This window comes from Pinus tabuliformis, chromosome 1_2 (genome assembly GCF_031772625.1).
Source record: "Pinus tabuliformis cultivar Carrire ecotype Pingquan chromosome 1_2, CPIR1, whole genome shotgun sequence".
NCBI lineage: Eukaryota > Viridiplantae > Streptophyta > Pinopsida > Pinales > Pinaceae > Pinus > Pinus tabuliformis.
The window spans coordinates 1,213,773,964-1,213,789,048 of record NC_142298.1 but is presented as its reverse complement, the minus strand read 5'-3'; positions in this window follow the sequence as shown (position 1 = coordinate 1,213,789,048).

Sequence of the window (15,085 nt, the reverse complement as noted above, 5' to 3'; positions counted from 1 at the left end):
TTTAGCTTACCCAGTAACCGATACATTTTGGTGCCTTTAATACCCAAAGGTTCTTTCCACCATTGTTCAATTTGCTAAATGAACTCAGGATGAGTGAGCCAGAATTTTTCGAACCTAAAAGGTTTATTTCTAGGAGTGCCCTGGATTGCTGTAGTCAATGTGATGGGCCAGTGGTTTGACCCTCCACTGGGAAGAATATCCGATTCCACAATGATTCCTTCCATTAGTATACCTTCTGTTACTAAAAATCTATCCAGACGAGAAGTTATTTTCTTTTCACCTCCTCATTTGTTGTTCCATGTGAAAATACCACTTCTGGGGAAGAAATCCACTAGATTGGCCGACTTAATGAAGTCTAGGAAAGCTTCATAGTCTCTATTGAGTTTCCTTATACCTCCTCTCTTTTCCATGAGTGTGGTGATCATGTTGAAATCACCTCCAAAGATCGCCTTAGCTTGGGGATGTCTTAGCTTCAGGTTAAGCAGAGTTCTAAAAAATAGAAGCTTATCCTCTAGCTTCTGGGGGCCATAGACATTGGCACAAAGATAAGTCTCAGATTTTCCTACTACTTGAACTTCTATAGCTATGTAGGATCTGACTGCCTCAAAGGAAAGGAGTTGGATTACTTGTGGATTCCACAGAATGATCAGGCCTCCCTCCCATCCATTGCTAGCTATATCCAAGTATTCCATGTGCTTACCTAGTTTTTTGTTGAGAGTGATTACCGTGTTGCTTAAGCATTTCGTTTCCTACACAAACACTATGTCTGGTTGTTCCTTTTGGACCTTCTTCTTTAATAGACGCTCTTTTGTTTGGTTGTTTAGCCCTCTAGCATTCCAAGACAAACTTTCATTTTAAACAGAGTTTAGGAGGTTAGTGAAAAAACCTCTAGGGCTTTCATCTTATCAGAATTTAAGAGAATTTGTCCGAGTTCTTGTAATGCCTCATTGTTGGTCCTTCGTCCTCTCTTTTTTCAATGCTTAGAACTTGTGGAGGTTTGATGCAATCCTTATGTAGGACCCCAAGCCCTTTAGCTGTACCCAAGCTCTTGCTTTGCAGCTCCATCTATGCCCTTTTCCATGCTATGAGTATGTCATTAATTCTCTTTACCTCCTCTTCCAATGTGTGTTCCATTCCCTTCTTTTTCTAGTTCTCAACCATGTTTGGTAGATCCATACCTTCTTGCTCTAGTATATTTCTTAATTCCATATTTTTGCTCTCGATTTCACTCGTGAACATTTCCGAGTCTTCTTCAACCCTCTATGTTGTTTCTCGAACCTGGGGAATGATACTCAAAGGGTTCATCTCTGATTCTTTCAAATTTGGCATTGTTGTAGATCTGCTTATTTTCGCGGTTTCTTGTTCTTTAATTTTGTCCTATGGTTCTGTCTCGATTTCCAAGACTTCGAAAGCATTGCTCATATTGCCTTATGAAATGCTTGCCTTGGTTTGGTGTTTGCTATTTGCTCTTTGTTTGGCCTTCGGCCTGGTGAATATTTCCTTGTTCTTCTCTCCTTTGCCATCCCTGTGATCCTCTGCTACCTTATTCAGTGGGCATTCTCTGATTAAATGACCATGCTCATGACATTTCTTGCAATGGAACAGGATTTGCTCATAGTCTATGGCTTCGAAATAATCATCGTCTCTGTATTCTAGCCATAGGCCCTCATGCAAAGCTCCCAATACATCCATTTCCACACAGATTCTGGCACAAGAGGTATACCTTTTTTCAATGTCGCTTCTGAGGCCTTGATGAACGTCCCTAGCTTATTACCTATTTTTTCTAGAGTTGCATGTTCCCAATAATCAATCAGTAGGGAAAAAAGCCGTATCCAAACTGGGACCTGCTTGAAGGTTTCCTTTTTAGGTACGAAGTTAGGTTTCCATGGCCTTATGTAAAGACCCACGGAGGCAAGGAAATAAGGCCCTCCATCAAATATCCAATCCTTGTCTTCTAAATTGGAGAAAACAACAGTAAAGAAACCCTTAACTCCTAAGTGCAATCTTACATCACCCCTGGGTTTCCACTGTTGCTTTATCCACTAAAACAAAGCCCGTTCTGTTGGCCAGAACCCCATGAACCTACATATCATCACATGTTCGACCATATGATCCCGATATGATTGAATCTCCGGATCAGATATCACAACCCTTAGGGTTTCTGCAGCTTTGGGCTTATGCAGACCTTGGTTCTTTTTTATGTTGGGTGTTGATGTTGTTCCCCCTTGTTCCTCTTTATCCTGATTTAGAACCTCTTCCTCTACTCCTCCTTACTCCTTCTCCTATTTGTTTCCATGAGAGAAATGTCCTTGGGTTGGATTCTTGCTGTCTCTACTCTCTATTCTTTTGCTTTCTTCCTTTTCCTTCAGTTTTTTAGTATTATTACCTTCATTGCCTTTCTTCCCCTTGCTGGTTGGATTTTCCTGATCTGACTTTTCATAACCTGCTATCTGCACCCCATCCTGTGTTGTCATCTTGTTCATCATTATTTGTTTGTATGATGGGGTCCTAGTGGACCCCACATTTTCCATTTGTCAGGTTAGAGTTTGCCCCCTTCTATGGAGCTCTGTCGTTCTGGCCCTATTCTTCTCCAAAGTTAGTACCTCGGTCTGCTGAATCCGTGAGCTTCAAACCCTCATTTCCACCAGAGCTCCCGCATTCACCTCTCAAAAACTCGTTTGTCATTAAACGTTCTAACTTTTCACAAAAAACAGAAACTAAACCCAATTTGACACATCTATTGCACGTAACCCGAATATAACTAGTTTTAGGCATACGGGTATACTGGTTTTAGCAGGAAATGGTCATGAAAGAAAGATGTGATCATGAACATTTTATGATTTTTGCATACTTCTTTTTTGGTTAAAGCTTAGTGAGCGGAAAAATTGAAATGGAAAGTCAAGAAAGTAGATGGATCAGAAGTCATAAATTATGATGGCAAGTAAAATAGTTGAAATAGAGCATCAGATAGCAACCCGATATATATATATATATATATATATATATATATATATATATATATATATATCACTCAGATACATGATACTAAGAGAACTAAATAATATAATTTCACTTACTTTATTTTAGGAGTTTGGTTGTATTTCATAATATTTATGATTTTTTGATATATCAAGATTTCCAGAATAAATCACATTCGCTAAAGAACCACAGGCTAGTTGGAAAAGTGCTGACCAAATATTTTCAATCTGATTTCTTCGAAAAATCTTCATATATCAATAAGTTATGGATCACATACTCAAAAAATAAGTTATGGATCACAAATGCTTGAATTTGAATATTTATAATTGTTAGATTTTTCACATTTATTTTATTGAGAATCGGTCACGTATTTTAAAGTAAATTTCGAAATTATTAATGTTGTATTTTATAATATTTATAATTGTTAGATTTCACATTCATTTTATTGAGAATCAAAAGTATTTCAGAATAAATTTTGAGATTATTTTGAAATTCATTAAAAAACCACACATAAAAACAATAATAATAATTTAGAAGTTTACTAATAGCTACAGATTATAGTATAACCAAAAATTAAGAATAATAACCGAAATTTTTTCTATCACAGATAAACTAATTAACAAAAAAAAAAAAATCATCTACAATAAAATATGTATTTGATTATTGCATTTTATGTTGTGTTCTTGGCTCTTCATATTATATATTATATAAATGGTCCCTTTTTAAATATTTGTAATAACAAGATTTTCCATCACACATAATATGTCGTCAGAAGGAGTCACTTAGTGGTCAGATGTCGCAAAATTTGAATATGATTATTACATTCTATGGCTCTTCATATTACATGGGATATAAATATTTCCTTTCAATGCTTCTGTACCTTTAAAATCCGAAGGGATGTCTTTTATATGAACATTTTGAAAAAATTGAAATAAATAAAAATTCATATGAATTTGGTTTGGTCAAAGTTTTCAAAACTAAATCTAAATTTGAATCAAATTTATTCTACCAATAAACACCATGTGAATTTGAATTTAGTTGGATAAATATATCGAAAATCAAATATATAGATCAATTATCTGTTGGCAATTAAGTTAAGCCTAGGAAACACACTTGAGTTCACTTCTTTTCTACATAAAAGAATTATTATCAATATGAGGATTTTGAAAAAGGAGATGAGATTTATTTTTACATATTAAAACCAATTAACCTTTAATTAAGTTAAACATAGGAAAAACATAGTTAATGAGAGTTCTCTTCAGAATTTATTTATTTTATTTTATTTTTCTCTTTACGAAAAAATCATAATGTATTATAATATAGGATTAAAATATAGATCAAAATACAGATATAAACATCATTCATTTTTATCCATTTATAACATACAATCCATTTAGGAAAGAATATCATGTTTCCCAATGCGAAAAACATCATATGAACAGTCAAATGTCTCAGAACTGTTTATAAGTTTTGTAGAAGATAGATAGAAGTAAATCAATCAGCAATACGGCTAGTGAGAATATACATGGTTATCAAAAAACGTCCTCATATCCATCCACCCAATATAGGAAGCCAACAAATTTATAAAATGTAAACATACACAAAATTATACAAAAAAAGAAGAGGGGAAGTAGAAATTACCCACGAAAACAAAATTGCCCAACATCTAGAACATTGTGACCCAAAATGATCAATGTGCATATTACCAATACTACCTTGTAGGCCCCTCTTTGAAAGATCATAAGCTACTTTGTTACGTTCTCTGCCTATGTGCATAATTACTGAGTTATTAAACTAATTCCATAGATGGTCGATCCTCCCTAACGATCCAAGGAGCAATGGATTGTTGATATTTACACAACCATTTACCTGATCAATGATAATCTTAGAATCCCCAAAAATATGTATATCAGGAATATTAAGGAAGTTTGTGAACCATAAAATACCCCACAAGGCCATTGCTTATGCCCTGGTATTTGTCTCACTTCCCGCATTCCATTAAATCCTGTATTCCAATTCTTTTGATATGGCTATCCAAAATCCACATCCACAAATATTCCTTTGTGCAGCACCATCAAAGAAGCCCACTAGATACTCCAACTGGGGCTTAGTTCGCTTGTGTTGTATTTTTATATTGCAAAATGGAGAGAAGTGATCATAGAGAGATTAGATATTGTGTGCTCATATACCAATATGAAGTCATTAATGGAATTTTGAAAAATGCATTTGTTCCTCCATTTCCATATAGCTTAGAATAGAAAAAGTGGAATGATCCTCCATGTTAACTTTTGTGTACTCCACCATGTCATACAGTCCACAATATATTCATATTGAATATAAGGAAAACCAATTAGAGGTAGTTTTTTCCATACCTAAATCGTGCGATGGCACTTGAGAAACATATGATTGTTGTTTTCCATGTCCATTTTACAGATTGTATAGATGCTATGACCATGCCACTGTCTCTTTTGCAAATTTTCCCAAAAGAGGTTTTTGTTTTGATAAATCAACCAAGAGAATCAGATAATTTTGATAGGAATTTCGGTCCTCTAAAGGGAGTATAATATAGGATTTTCCCCATGCTGAGCCTCCCTACCACATAGAGTATTATAAATATCAGCAACTATGATATTCCCCACCTTCATCTTCCTTGTCCATACAAGATTGTTATATTGCCCCTCTCGACATATACCGAGACGTTTCATGCTAGTAGCAATTCGTTTCCACTCCAGCTCCATTTGCCCCCCCCCAGTCCCATCTCATGTGCGCTTTTCCAGATAGGACAAGGACCCCGCCAATATGATATAACTTGACTCCATAAATATATACCTCATCCATTTAAACAATGGATGACCACCATAGAGATGTTGCATTCAACACTAGCATCTAGAATATGGTCAACACCAATGAGGATCCTCTAGCCCAACCCCATTGACCATGCAAGATGTTGTAGAGATTTTTTACCAATTTTATCGAAGCTAAGCCAGATTGTTGATCCATTTGGGGAACCAATTGTGCATTTCTAATACCAAAACAAAAAATCTTGCTCCTTTAGATATTTGTGGTTGATCACCCTACTCCAAGTACAAGCCCCAAATATACCCCCCCATAAGGATTTGATCAGTAAAGACCATCCAAAACATCGAAGATTCATAATCCCCCATCCACCCATGGGCTTTGGAAAGGTAATGTGGGATATGTTAACCAAATGAAATTTATTTTGACCATTACTCCCTCCCCCCCCACCACCCCCCCCCCCCCCCCCCATATGAAGTTTGCCATGATTCGATTAAGACTATTAATAGTTGTGATGGGGATATGAAAACGGTGTGCCCCGTATACCCCCAGCTGTGTGAGAACAACTTGAGTAAGGATGACGTGACCTCTGAGAGATATACATCTAAATTCCCATCCATATATCCTTTCGTAAAAACGGTCCACGAGCCATTGCCAATCAACAATCCTGTAACTGCATGGTTTGATATGATACCCAAGGTACTTCATACCACTTTTCATCATCTCTGCCTCTATAAAAAATAGGATTTTTATGTATGCAATAGTCTCCATATCGTACAATCCATGATAAAGAATAGACTTTTGAATATTCATATGAAAATCAGTGGCGTTAGCAGATTTTATGAAAATATGAAAAAGATTTAGCCGTGCAAATCAATTTAACATACCCATGATAAGTACATCATCGAGGAAAAAAAACATCTGAAATTTTGATGTTGTTTCCCATTTGCAAATCATGGAACTGATCATTCACCACTACATTTTTGATATGCAGACTCAACCCATCCATTGCGAAAATAAATAAGAGTGGGGAAAGTGAGCACCCTTGACGAAGTCCCCAACCAGCCCTAAAGAAATGTGTAGGATATCCATTGATAATCACCGCATAATTTACATTTGTAACACATGCCATAATCCAAGCTACGCATCTGGGTTGTAAACTAATCTTATGAAGAACCAGCCGGAGGTATCCCTAGTCCAAACAATCATATGCCTTCTGTAAATCCACCTTCATAATGACAGAATTTTGATGTTTTGTATGAATCAAATGCATACATTCTTGTGTAATAACGACTGCATCATGTATTTGTCTGTCCTGAAGGAAGCCATACTATTCTTATGAGATATAGCGAGATAATTTAATCCTCATATGACTTGCAATAGTTTTTTATATGACTTTGTAGATGAGATTACAAAGTGATATAGGCCTATAATCCGAGAAACTAGAAGATGGACAACGCTTTGGGATAAGAGAAATATAAGTGAAGTTTATATGCTGGTGAATGGCACCCATGACCCTCGACTCCTCCACCATTTCCAACAGCTGACGTTTAAAAAGATCAAAGAAGTATGTAAATAGTTCCACCCTCCACCCGTTCAGCCCAAAATTTTAATGCCTTTAAAGGATTTAAGAACCTCATGTAGCTCATCTTCAGTCACCATCTTATACAATGAAGCATTTGATTCATCATCATACATTGAGAGATATGGATCAACCCCCATATAATATCCTCCACTTCAATCCCCTCATTACGGCCATAGGATCTCTGGAAATGGGAGACAACAACTTTACAAATAACCTTTTGCAACTGAATACAATGACCATCAACATCATTTATTTCCTAGAAAGAATTTATTTTGCGCATATGATTTGCATACCGATGAATTTTCTTTTTTTTGTTTTGGTCCCCTTCATTGATCCATAAAGCCATGCTCTTCAAGTGCTAGGTGGCTTATTCAATAGATATAAACTATTTCTTCTTGAGTTCTAATGCCTGAATGCGATTGCAGGTTGAATCAAGTAGACAATTAGAAGTCATCTGTGGACATAGAGCATCCAGTTGGTGTTGTATGCCATTTAATTCCTTATGTAAAGTCTCAGACTTCTGCTTCTGCCATGTTTTAACCTCCCCACAAAGGATATCTAGTTTGTCGAGGATGTGAACCATAGGAGATAGCCCTCGGTCACAATCACGGTTCCATATAGAATGCACTAATGAGTTGAAAGCCTGGTCATCCAACCATGTCCGGTTGAATTTAAAAGGCATGCCATGTCTAAAATCACCCTCCTCCACTATAAAGTAATGGGTCGATGATCAGACAGAAAGTTGCTGATAAATCGAGCATGAACTTCACTAAGACTCTCCACCATCTACTCATTCATTAAGAACCGATCCAGCCATTTTGCAACATACACCATCCCAACTCTACCATTATCCCATGTAGGAGCCATTTTTGTTGGACACATATCAACAAAATTGTTGTCCATTATCGCGTCACGTATCTTCCCTTCCAATGGGTCAATTTTCCTGGACCAACCCCAAAATTCATCTAGTCCAATAGTGCAGTTTAAGTCCCCTGCAATGATGAGAGAAACGAGCTCCATAATCCTAGATGAGATCAAATTGTATGAAAATAGAATGCTATCCCTATAGGGGGCATACACATTCAGGATATGAACATGACCACCGAGTCCACGAATATTTCCTTTGAGTAGAATCCCAACAAAACATTTGAAGGCCTTGACCTTAACCCACCGAGGGTCCCATAAGGCTAAGTGACCACCAAATAGACTATAAATAGCCGTGGTTGCAATATGCCAGTCGGGGAACATTTTCCGAAAGTATTGAATAACATGAGGAACATAATGCATGGTTTCGTAAAGGAGAATAATATAAGGATGTACATAGAAGAAGAGCACCTTGAGAGCCAAAAATTTCGGGGAAGTCCCCAAACCCCTAATATTGAGAGAGATAATAAAAGTCATGATAAACCATGTTCCAGCATTCATGCCCCAAGGGCCCATGAGGAAGGAATATTAGCAATAGGTATGTCAACCAGAAAGTGATCAATAGGAGAGTTATGACAGATAGGTCTAGGTCTTCCTCGGAAATGGTGACTGCCACAGTTCTGTTTACGTCAGACAGTAATATTTCCAGAAGAGGTAGGGCTTATGTGGGGATATGAGGAGCCATATGGCTTATGAATAGTGAGAATATGTAAGTCCAAAGTCTTCCTTTGAAGAAGGAAATCCAAGTCACTACCGACAGAGTTTGTGGGGGAAGCAAGTGGTGAATTTGGTAGAGTAAGACTATTTCTAGACCCCTTAGCCCGATTAATAAAATATTAGGGTGACAAAGAAGGTATGTAGGTAATATGGGATGTGGAGGAAGCGTCATGAGACAAAAAAGGTGTCTGGATGTCGTGATGGGGATGAGAGGATCCCGCGGGGCAATTTTAAATATGCTCGTCAGGCTAGGTTGAGACAAGAATATGTGACTTTGCAGTGGACAAAGGGAATAATGGAACAGTGATGGGTGAGGATCCATATTTTGAGAAACCATTAACAGGGGGACGAAAAGAATATTGTTCATGAAAAATACTTATGTTGTGCTGAGTAGCAACGCCATGATGTTGGGCTGCCTCGGGTTGACCCCACCATATTGAGATTTCGACGATGCGCAAAAACAATTCCATCCGTGTAAATGACCACCCAGTTGAGGAGGGAAATGAGCTAAGAGGTGCCCAGTATGATGAAAATTTGAGCAACTGAATGGAATGCCCTAGAAATCCAGACACTGAGATAATTGAGTCTCCCCCCAGTGCAATTCAATGTGATCCGGAAAGCCAACCCGATACTCCTTCACAATCAAAATCCAAGCGACTCTCTTATCCGGTGCCCCCAAACACTGTGGATAAACATAAATAAACTTGCCAATGGAATTTCCTATGTGCATAAGAACCTTATCTGTCCAAAGTTCAATAGGCAACCTAGGCAATTTCACCCAAATAAGTTTGTTTTCAATGTGAGGATTTCGGGAAAGGAGATGAAAATTGTTTTTTAAATTATCAATGAGTCATTTTATACTTTTTATTTTTTATTTTTATAAGATACATTTATACTATTGGTATAAAATTATTATTTTGTGTAAATTTTGTTATTTTATAAGCAAAAACATGTATGTAAATTGGAAAAATTCTTAGGGATTAGTTGTTATTTTTCAACATAAAATAGGAGATAACAATGTAGTTTGAAATTTCTAACACTTATCTATCTAATCAATTATAGCAAAACTAACTAAAACATTACTCAAATTTGGTCAATAAGAGAAATTACGTACTTCAACACTCCTCTTAATCTCAATAGTTACATTATTTAACAATGACAATGCCTAAGTGATATATCTAAAACTAAAGAAAAAAATCCAATTGTTTGGTGAATATGCCTGCTAGATAATCTCAAGATCCAAAAAATTCAAGGAAAATGTCACCACTATTGGCAAGCTCGTGAATGAAGTGATGGAAAGTGTCAATGTGTTTGGTTTTTTGGTGAAATGCATGGTTCTTTGACAATGAATTGTTGAACTATTGTCACAAAAAATATAAATTAGTTCCTTCTCCACATGTGCAATCTTTCAAGAGTCTCTTTAGTCATACTACATGACATGATATTGTAGGAGCTACTACATATTTTGCTTCTACAAAAGATATTGAGACAATGAACTATTTCTGAAATACCCATGAGATCAATTTTGTGCCTAAATGAAAATAATATCATGAGGTGCTTTTCTTATCATTAGTTGTATCAGCGAAGTCATGTCTATGTATCTTGTAAATGTGTTGTCTTCATAAGTTATGTACCACATCCCATCGTTCGTTATAGCTGTAATATACATTAGAATTCGTTTCCATCTTTTCAATGAAAGTCCTTGGAAGAATCCATAAATTTGGAAATGAAAGTCGTGGCATACATAACATCAAGCCTACTTGTAGTAAGGAATGTAAGGTTTCTTGCAAGCCTCTTATTGAGTATTGAATCAACTATTGGTCCTTCATCCTAATTGCTTAATTTTGTTCCCATTGCAATAGGTGCTTCTTTTGGTTTTAATTTACCCTTCCTAAAACTATTTAAGATATTTGTAGCATAATTTTGTTGACATTTGAAAATGCTTTGAGTGGATTTCTAAACTTCAATTCTAAAAAATTACTTCATGAAACCAAACTTTGTCATCTCAAACTCTTTTTTCATGGAAGCTTTGTTTCTAGTGTAACATATCATATCATCAACATAAAGACAAACTATAAGAATTTTACATTGTCAATCTCATTTTGTATAAAGAGTGGGTTCATTACATATATATACCACTTGACCATAGATTGGGTGGAACCAAATCTCTCTTTCATCCATTCACCCCCATGCCATATTCCAAGCGTGAATGTGGGATCTCATGGAAAAAAAACAATCTAGGGCTTCCAAAGGCCAAACCACCTCAACCCTCAACCAGCGATTCCACCTCACGGTCGGACATCACTAACCATCACCAGACTGGTCTCTACCCAAGTTGTTCAGGGCTCTAGAGTGTTTGTTCCAACTAGGGCTTCCAAGACTAGTAACTCAACCCACAGCTATGGGTGGGCTTCTAGAGCATATTTCCAGCCAAGGCATCCAGGATTAGTAATTCAAGCCACAAAGGGATTTGAGAGTGTTTATCCAACCAAGGCTTCTAGGACTAGTAACTCAACCGACCAAGGGTTTTCAGAGCGTCTTTCCAACCAAGGTTTCCAAGGCCATTAACTCATCCCAAGATGTTATAGGGCTTCCAGAGTGTTTGTCCAACCAAGGCTTCCAGGAACTACTAACTCAACCCACAACCATAAGGAACATGAAAGCCAACAAGAAAACAAAAGGAAAGACACCCACACCACGATGGCTATCCAGGAAATGATAAGGCTAGGAAAATCCATCGTCACTCCAAGAAATCCTCCATGTCAATGACAGATCATAACCAAGAAACCACATGCATACCAGAACTAGCAAGGAAATCATACGTGCAACTCGGTACCTACAAGCAAAAACCGTTGTAGTCATTGATCATGATGTCCTCTTCCACTTTTTAGCTCTTCTTTTTCCTTCTTGCTCCAAATCCCAATTATGCCACACTCCTCCAAGACTGTTCCAAGAAAAATCTAAATGTCCAAGAGTATGAGAGAGAGAGAGAGAGTAGAAAATGAGAGCTCCAAAACTGAACAGACAAAAATCTACAAATTGATCCTCAAAATCCTTTTTATTAATGAGGCTTCTATTTTCTTCATTTTACATTATTTTCCTTCATTTTCCTCCTCACGTGCAACCTGTGACCTTTCACCTCCCTTTTCTCCTATTTTCCATTATTTTCATAGATAAAATGTCTATTAATGTTGTTTTGCCTTTCCAAAGCCTTTGCTATTTCCTTTTCCAATTTCTATAGCCATTAATTAATCACAAGTGATACCCTTCACTATGTTTTTTTCCTAACATTCAGCTTCGAGTACGTGTTCCATGACTATGGTTATTATTTTGCCTTTATTAACTTTATTACATGGATTTTTTACCAAGCCTGTTACAACTACAATGATATAGATTTCCTTGTCCATGTGGCTTATTAGCTTACCAAAAGCACCAGAAGGATTCAATCATCCATGAAGGCTCCAACTGTCCACATAGACTTAGGCAACACAATTTAGTTCCTCACACACAGTTCATAAAAAAATCACACAAAGTTCACAGGGGCTTAACTCATGCATAGGGATCTACATATTAGCTTAGACATGACTTTTTCTTCTACTTGCAATGCCCAATAAATCCCATATGCTACAATGATTAGCATCACAATCAAAAGAGATAAAAGTTCAGTCCATGAGAAATATTCACAGCTAGGAGACTAATCCGCTATCGTAGATAGTGTAAGCCAACCAATCAACCAACTAGAGCCCCCAATTCTCTTTATTTATGCCTTCATATGATTTTCCCAGCATCACATTATGTGTTTGAGAGGTTGCAAGCTCGCCTCCTCGATGTGCTATGGGAACAAACATCATCTTCTCCTCCATCACCTCCAATCACATCTCATAAATTTGGCTATTAGCAATTGGCTTCACCATGTCTCGAAATGCTAGCCCATTCAGTTCAACACTTAAGTTCATGTTGGATTTGTGGCTTTCCCAATAAAAAAACTGCATTAGACATTGGGATCCAAAAGGTTGTCCTCTCCTTTAGTCAATAATCATAAGCATTAAATTTAAAAATATATTATATCATTCAGTTATGGCTCATTTTCCTATGTTCGCAATGTATCAGCTAGCCATGGCTCCCATGTCCATGCTAGCATTATAGTCATATTACAAAAATTGGGGAAAATGAATGGATTGTCCTAAAAAATTATTGTTGAAACAAATTTCTATTACTTAAATTTCATTTTTGAATGCATAAATCAATTCAACACTTTAAAAAATATTTAAACCATTTGAATTATATAATTTCAACAATTAAAATCTATAATTTTAATATGTCTTCTAAATTTCTACACAAAACTATTTTTAAAAAGATGATGATAAAAATATATATAATAATTTTAGAACATAAAAATATTTATATTATTTAAACTACGAGTTGATATAAATGTGAATGTCATTTGCAAAAGATTAAAATTTAAGGTTTAGATGTTAACTCATTGTAAGATCCGTTTGTAAGATTAGTAGGGAGAGAGGAAAAAAATCGTGGTTTCACTTATGAATATTTGTTTTTAACCAACATGTTAAAATAAATTATGGATAAAAATACATGAAATTTGATGTTACATATTTTATATTTTATTATGGTGTAGAGGTTTTATATAACTGTTGTTATAAATTATATTGATATAGATTTATTATAATTTTCGATCTAAGAAGTGTAGAGATCAATTTTTTTGATATGTAATTTTCTTTGTAAGTGCAAAACATAATAAAAGGTACATCTAAAAATATTTTATTCCTCTTAATATTTGGTAAATATGAAGTTAAGATGAATTTATACAGATTTTTAATAATATTATTAATATTTATATAATGTTAGGTCCCTTAGTGTAATCCTTTATTGTTATTAGCACAAACTCCTTATTGTATTATTGTGCCCATATAGTCCCCATGTTGTTATTATTATGCCCCATAGAATCCCACTATTCTTATTGTTGTGCCCCTACAATATTATTGTTATGTGGGCTCTGATTGTATTAGGACCCCATAGACTCCTATATATAGAAAGAAGGTCTTGTCATTTGTATCATCCAAGTATTGTTCATTTGTGTAATTGAAAGGAGGTTTCCCCCTTGAAGAGGCTAATTTTGAAGTCGTTGATATGTCTTTTCTATCTTTTTGTGAGCTCGTTTCATAACATTTGGTATCAGAGCTTTTGGATTCTAGGGTTTCGCTGCTCCAAACAGGTCATCGTGACCTTTTCTCTATAACTATTTTTCTATGAAGTTTCAGAAACTAACAAAAAACCCCATTTGAGCAAAAATTGTTCTAAACCTTGGACCCGAATTTCTAATCTTGTCTTGTTATATTTTTGGTGATCTGATCTAAGGAAATTAGGGTTTTTGTAAGCTCTAGAATTCCATCTCAAATATGTCATCACGGAATTTCCACTATAATTGTTTTGCTACAAAGATTCAAACAATGAAATTAAAACACATTTGAGCTGAAATCATGATGAATCTTGGGCCCAAATTTCAGACCTTGTTCTGCTATATGTTCAGAGATATGGTCCAAGACATGTAGGGTTTTTGGAGGCTTCCAAATGACATCCCAAATAAATGACCTTAGGAAAATCGTACTAACTTTCTCTCCGAGGATCAGTTTGAAATTTCGTAAATAGTTACAGAAATAGGACGGCCTGTAGTTTTCTTTTAATTAGTTTCAGGTCCTAAGGTAAAAATAATGACACATGGCACTTCGTAGAAGTTCGCTCTACGAAACTAGTCTATAATCAGGTCATTGTGGGAGATTTGGCATAACTCTTCCTTGGAGTATCCAATATTGATCAGAATTGCGGGGTTGGAAAGAGGAGTCAGATAGATACCGTAGGATACAATTTAAGACTTTGGAGATCTGAAATTATAGAGATACAACAGATTCAATATCAAGCTCCTACAAAGTGAAAACAAAATGAGCAGTTTTTTTTTAATTTTGCATAAGTTTGGTTTGAAAAATTAGTTTGAAGCAATTCAAAGAAAACACCTAGTAAGAAACCTAAAAGATCTAGAATGACTCATGAAGAAGAGGAAGAAATGCG